The 6,000-nt window shown below is 35.6% G+C and overlaps 1 long non-coding RNA gene across 1 annotated transcript in view; it reads left to right on the plus strand.

Annotated features, from left to right (window-relative positions):
- The window catches only part of LOC122004837, a 29,891-nt gene extending 27,406 nt beyond the window's left edge, over positions 1 to 2,485 (plus strand). The window contains exon 4 of the long non-coding RNA XR_006118255.1: positions 2,282 to 2,485. This is a non-coding gene — a long non-coding RNA (uncharacterized LOC122004837). The remainder of the gene's footprint in view (positions 1 to 2,281) is intronic.
- Positions 2,486 to 6,000: the final 3,515 nt, after the last annotated feature.

Consider the following 6,000-nt stretch of genomic DNA (forward strand, 5'->3'; position numbering starts at 1 on the left):
TCCGGCGCCGACCAAGGGGTGTTTTCGCGAGATCCTCACACGTTCGTGGCCATCTCGTCTAGGGGAGCACGCGGACGCGAGGAAACGCCGGATTTGGAGCTCACCCGAAACCCTAGAACCTCTCTTTCTCGGTTGTAAGTCCAAGAAAACGAAGGTGAGTTGCTACTCACCTGCAGTAGGATAGCTCCGAGGTTTATTTCTTGTTATTTTCTTTGTTTCCGAAGTTTTGCCTTCTGTTGAAGTTGCTGCCGAGAATCTTAAAGAAAGGAGATAGATTTGTTTGCTTAGCATGTGGTTTGGTTTCTTCAGGCTTTGTAGATGGAATTCGGAGTTGTTTCTATGTAGATTGTTCTGTTGCATTTTTATGAGCACGATCAGTCAAATATGGAATTTTACAGGTTCCGGATTAGTACGTCTTTATTGGTTCTACTTTTGTTTTTGGAATCCTTGTATGGAGTTAAATTAAACAGATACTTGCAACTTGTCAGTCTCCTGTTAGATTCCTGCCAAGATTGGTTAGGTATTGAAGAATTAGATTGTGGTTAGAAGATTTGAGTATGGGTTAGTTGAATTTGATTCTTGCTGTATGACGAACAGATTATGCTATTTCTGGACAGAATTGAGGTGTTTTAAAATGTTTTCCATTGTGTTTCACTACTGGTGTTGGCTGGGAAATGCTGGGCAGATTTGAAGGGATAGGTTTCAGTGTGGTTAAGTGGATGTGTTTACAACATTCTCCTATGAAACTTGGATTGTACATGTACTACTTGAAGTTTTGAGTTGAGTCCTATAAGAATGACAGTAGAGGGGCGATGCATGGTTATCGGTATTACATGATATGAATCAAGTATAGAGAACTAAATTGATATGAAACACGAAAAGAAGATAGAAAGATGCAGGAAATATGTTTAGTGGAAATTTAAGTCACAAAGAAAAGATACATATGAAACGAAGCATTAAGAAACTAGCTAAAAGTGATAGAATACAGTCTATAACTTTTCGTTTACTATTATTTGTGAGCATATGCAGTTTTTATGTGCTATGAGTTGAACATGAGCAGATTTTCATTAAGCAAATGCAGATTTTTTGTTAAGAATTAGTGTGCAGATTTGATTAATGATTAGTGCAGATTTCATTGTGTTATTAGTTGGACATAAGCAGTTTCCTTTGCAGAATATTAAGTGCAGATTTAGTTTAGTTCTTTAGCAAATGCAGATTTCATTTATGCTATTAGTAGAGCACGAGCAGTATTTCTCATTTGCTATTAGAATAACATGAGCAAAGTTTCTCTTAAAGCATTAAGGTTCTAAATTTCTTTTTGTATACTAGCTTGAGGTGATTAGTTTGTGGCAAAAATATAGATTTAAGTTTCTTTGCTACCTCAATATGCATATGGAAAATACCCTAACAGTATTTTGGGTTTAAGAAAAGTATAAGAAAGATAAAGAAAAGAAAGAAAAAGGCCAAGGCCTTAAGTAGATCCCAAAGTCAAGACTTTAGGGATTTTGATACACAAGGTGCTTATTAAAATGCCAAGACATTTAAAGAAGAAGCAATTAAGATAATAAGTATTTTACTTTTAAGAAGAGGCTAGTACCCGACTTCCGAGGTTGTCGTTAAACAAATCTAGGTGTCCAATTCCGAGGTCTTGGCCTTGGTAGACCGAGGTCTGCTCTTTTAGGATTGGTGGCTCGCTACCCCAACCTATTAGGGAACGCGCATAAGATGGTACTATGCCTGGGCCCAAGAGAAGTTGATTACTATTTTGAAGTATTAAAAGTATAAGCTTTTGAACATGTAAAATAAGTTTCACATCAGTATAAAAGTATTAAAAAATAAGTTTCACATAAGTATTAAAGAATAAGTCTTTAAGCAAGTGAAATAAGATACAGAAGGTGTTTAGAATTCTGTAAGTTAAGTTCTTTATGCAAGCAAGATAGTATAGACTTGCCTTACATGTTTAGCCTTTCAGTATGTTTATTTACTAATAGAAGAGCATGAGTTAGCTTACTGTTATTTGCTATTTATGAGCATGATTAGCTATACATGTTTAGTATTTCAGTTAGTATGATTCCTTTATTGGTTTATGAACATGATTAGCTTTACATGTTTAGCATTTCAGTTAGTTTGATTTCTTAACTATTGGATGAGCACGAGTCACTTTTTCCTTAAGCATTCAGTTTTAGCATGTTTTTATTTATATACATGCATATCGAGATTTTGTGAGTTAGATAACGCTCACTAAGCATTTCACTTATAGTTTGCATTCCTCCTACTGCAGATAAAAGATAAAGGAAAAGGATAAGAAGGAAAGCGACAAGGAGATGCTGTGACGATGTGTGATGCCAGGACTATGGAGAGATCTTGGGACTTAGCTTAAAAATTTATTAAGATTGCTTCCGTCGAATTGTTAAAAGAATTTAGAACTTGTATATGCTATTTTCATTGGAGTGTTTTTATCATGCATTGTTAGAGTTATTTCTTTTAGTATTTTGATTCTTTTTCATATATATAAACTGCGTGGTTGTCTAATATATGTTCCAGCCGCCTGTGGTTGATGTATATGCTTATGTATTCCAGTTTATGGTCACCGGTACAGGGTAGATGTTGCCGGAATTTTTCGATAGGGATTTCTCATAGTTAAGTAGCGTACCGGTTAAGTAGAGTTAGTAGATAAATAACGCTCACCTTTAGAGAGTAGTTGCAGCGTAGAAGGTGGGTCGTTACAGCTTCAGAGATTAAGATCAATGTATTAAGATCAATTCAGAGCATAGATTGACAGATTAAATTAAATTGAGAAACTAAATCCATTTCAAAAATATGTCCAATTCAAACCTATGTTCCGTTGTTTAAAACCACCTCTAGTTCAAAATTAAGTACACTTCAAAAATAAGTCCAGCTCACAGTGAGACTGAACCCTTATACTAAAGGTTGAAATCAAAAGTTCAGGTTCCAAGTCACAGTTAAGTATACCAATCAAAATCTAAATTTGTAAGGCTAAACTGTGTAATAAGTTCACGACACGAATAATATTCATTTAAAGGACTTAAATAGGAAATTTGAAAACACAAACATAACAAGGAGTACATTTATTATAGACAATCTTAACAGCATACCATTCTAGAATTTTAGTAATTAAATAACTTTAATTAACAAAAACTAATGTTACACAAAATACAGTCAAGACATAGAGTAGGAATCGTAAAAGAGAACAAGAGGGGGTGTTAGTGTTGAAGGTTTCAGTTGTATCCATCGCACCCCTGTATACTTTGGTATCGTCAAACGTCACATGAAAAGGTAATTAGGAGATGAAAGGGTGGAGACTCTTGGTATACCAAGAGATGGTTATAAATATCATTTTGGATGATATTCTTCTATAGTTTTGATGTGTTGAGACCCTTGGCATTCTTCTTCTTCCTCCTTCCCTTTCTTGGCCGAAATTACCATTGTGGTTGCTAGCACAACCTTGTGATTTCTTCTCCATCTTGCTTTGTTTGTGAGACAAGCAAAGACATGGTTTGTTCGTGTGGATACCGTAGAGGCGCGGACGCTTGAACGCACTGAGATCTGCATCTAAAGAAAGGTTGCTGTCGGGATTGCGAAGGACATGCAACAAAGGTATAATCCTATCATGTAGCTTAGTATAAATTATGAATAGAAAATATTTCTTCCCTTCACATGGATCTGCTGGATAAGAGGATCTAGTATTTTTCCGCTGCATTTCCGCGTCTTTGGCGTGCTAGATCCCAATAGTGCTATATATATATATATATATATATATATATATATATATATATATAAAGTATCAAAGTCCGTATCAGCACGATACGATACCGAACCGATACGATATCGAAACCGTATCGTTCCGGTTTGAGATCGAAATCTCGGCACGGATCGAGATTTTAAACTTTGCTCTGAAACTGATCTTAATATATTAATTGATCTTATTCGCCAATGCCAGTTGAACTTATACTCTGAATTTAATGTATTTTCTCTTTTGAAGTGACTTCAGTCTTTCAAATTAGTCTCTAAATTCAATAATGTTTTGGAACTCTGGAGATTTAGTATGTAAACTTTACATTGGATCTGAACAAATCTTGCTATATATATTGATCTTAGTTTATGTTGTATTTAATTTCTGAATTTGATTTACATATGAACTTGACTTATCTGCAAAGTGCAAACTGAACATAGTTCTGAACTGGGTTTAGAGTTAAATTGTACTTAATTTCATTCTTAACATATTCTCTCAATTTATTCAAATCTTAGTTTCCTAATTGAACTAAATCTCCGTTGAAATTAGGGCTTGTTCTATGAACTTGGAACATATAGCCTGGAACTGAATTTAGTTAAGGATCTGAATCTAGAACATATAATTCAGTCTCATAACTCTAAAGCAGTCCAAGAATATCGAGCTTTAAACCAGCCAATCGCTCTGAAACTTTATTAAATGTCAGCTTTATACAAAAATCACCCCGCTCGGGCATATAGAGAGTTGAATAAAGAAGTACCTGACCTTTCAGTCCTTATTATGATGGAGCATTTTATCAAAAAAAATATAGTCCTCGGGCAGGATTAGAAATGAAAAACCCCATTAGCTAGTTGTTTGAGGTAGTAGAAGTAATGGAATACTCAGGAAGAAAGGGACTTCATACAAAAGGAACAAAATCGCAATTTCACAGAGAAGGCGAATGGAGTTCTTGTTGGAGAGGGATACGAAAATATCGACTTATTTTGGAGAAGAAGGTTGGAATGGGGATGCAAAGGCTATCCAGGACTTAGTCCCACTACAAGAAAATCCTCATTCAACAACACTCAAACGACAATGATTTTATACCAAATCATTATTTTTTCCCTTTTAACAACGATTTTAACAAAAACCGTTGTCTTTTAGCATTTTTTTGGCCTACGACAACGGTTTTTAAAAATCATTGTCTATTTATGTTTTTTTGGGGCTACGACAATGATTTTTAAAGACTACGACAACAGTTTTTGAAAACTGTTGTCTATGTGCGCTTTTTTTGGGATTACGACAACGGTTTTTGAAAATCGTTGTCTATTAAGTGTTGTTGAATACCATTGTTTTTTTTCTTTCGCCGCTTTTTCCCCTTCGTAATTTTTTGCCGCTGCGTTTTTGTCTTTCCCTCTTTCTGAAATTTTTTTCTACCACATTCCACCCCTTTACCTTCTCGATCCCTAAAACCTCTCACTTGCTCTCTCGTTTTCTATGGTGATGCCGTGATGCTGAGCGCGCGACTGTGGGATTGGAGTAGAATGGAAGGATAGAATAAGGCTTAGAGGTTTTCAATTCTCGACGATCTCTGTCGAGGCATCCTAAACCTCATCGTGTTCCTCTGATCTGCAGCCACGGATCATACCAACGGCGACCTCAACGACTTTGGAAGACTACTGCATCCTCCAATCATCCCTAGCCCGACGTCTCCCATAGAGAAGGAAACTCCTTTCTGGTATATCGATTCCTCCTTCGTTACTGTCTGATCACTTTTCTCATGAGATATTTTCCGGTTAAATCTAATAATTTATGGGTATGCAGCCATTTCATGGCACTTGGCTGATACCGAATGGATTTTTTTTTGTTACAATGATCGTTATCGATGATTCTTTGGTGATGAGTTTAGTAATGATTCTTTGGTGATCATTATCGTTATCAAATAATTTTTGTTTTTGCTAGAAAACAAAAATACTTTTCTAGACAATTAATTCATGTTGTTCTTGATATACGCATGGGTTTAGCAGGTGGAGGAGATACCAGGTGGCTTTTCTGTTGAGATCCAAGATGAGAAAGGAATGAACTCTGTTACTCTAAAGAAAAACTATCATGGAGAGAGAGTGTCAAGGTCATAGTTTCCATGCCTAACCTATGAAGAGAAACTATCATGGCTTGCCTATGAAGGACCTGATTTCAGGTTTGTATTCTTTTCCTTCATTTTGTTATTTTGTATGATTATGTTAAGGAACAATAATACAACATTTTTTTTG

This window comes from Zingiber officinale, chromosome 7B (genome assembly GCF_018446385.1).
Source record: "Zingiber officinale cultivar Zhangliang chromosome 7B, Zo_v1.1, whole genome shotgun sequence".
NCBI lineage: Eukaryota > Viridiplantae > Streptophyta > Magnoliopsida > Zingiberales > Zingiberaceae > Zingiber > Zingiber officinale.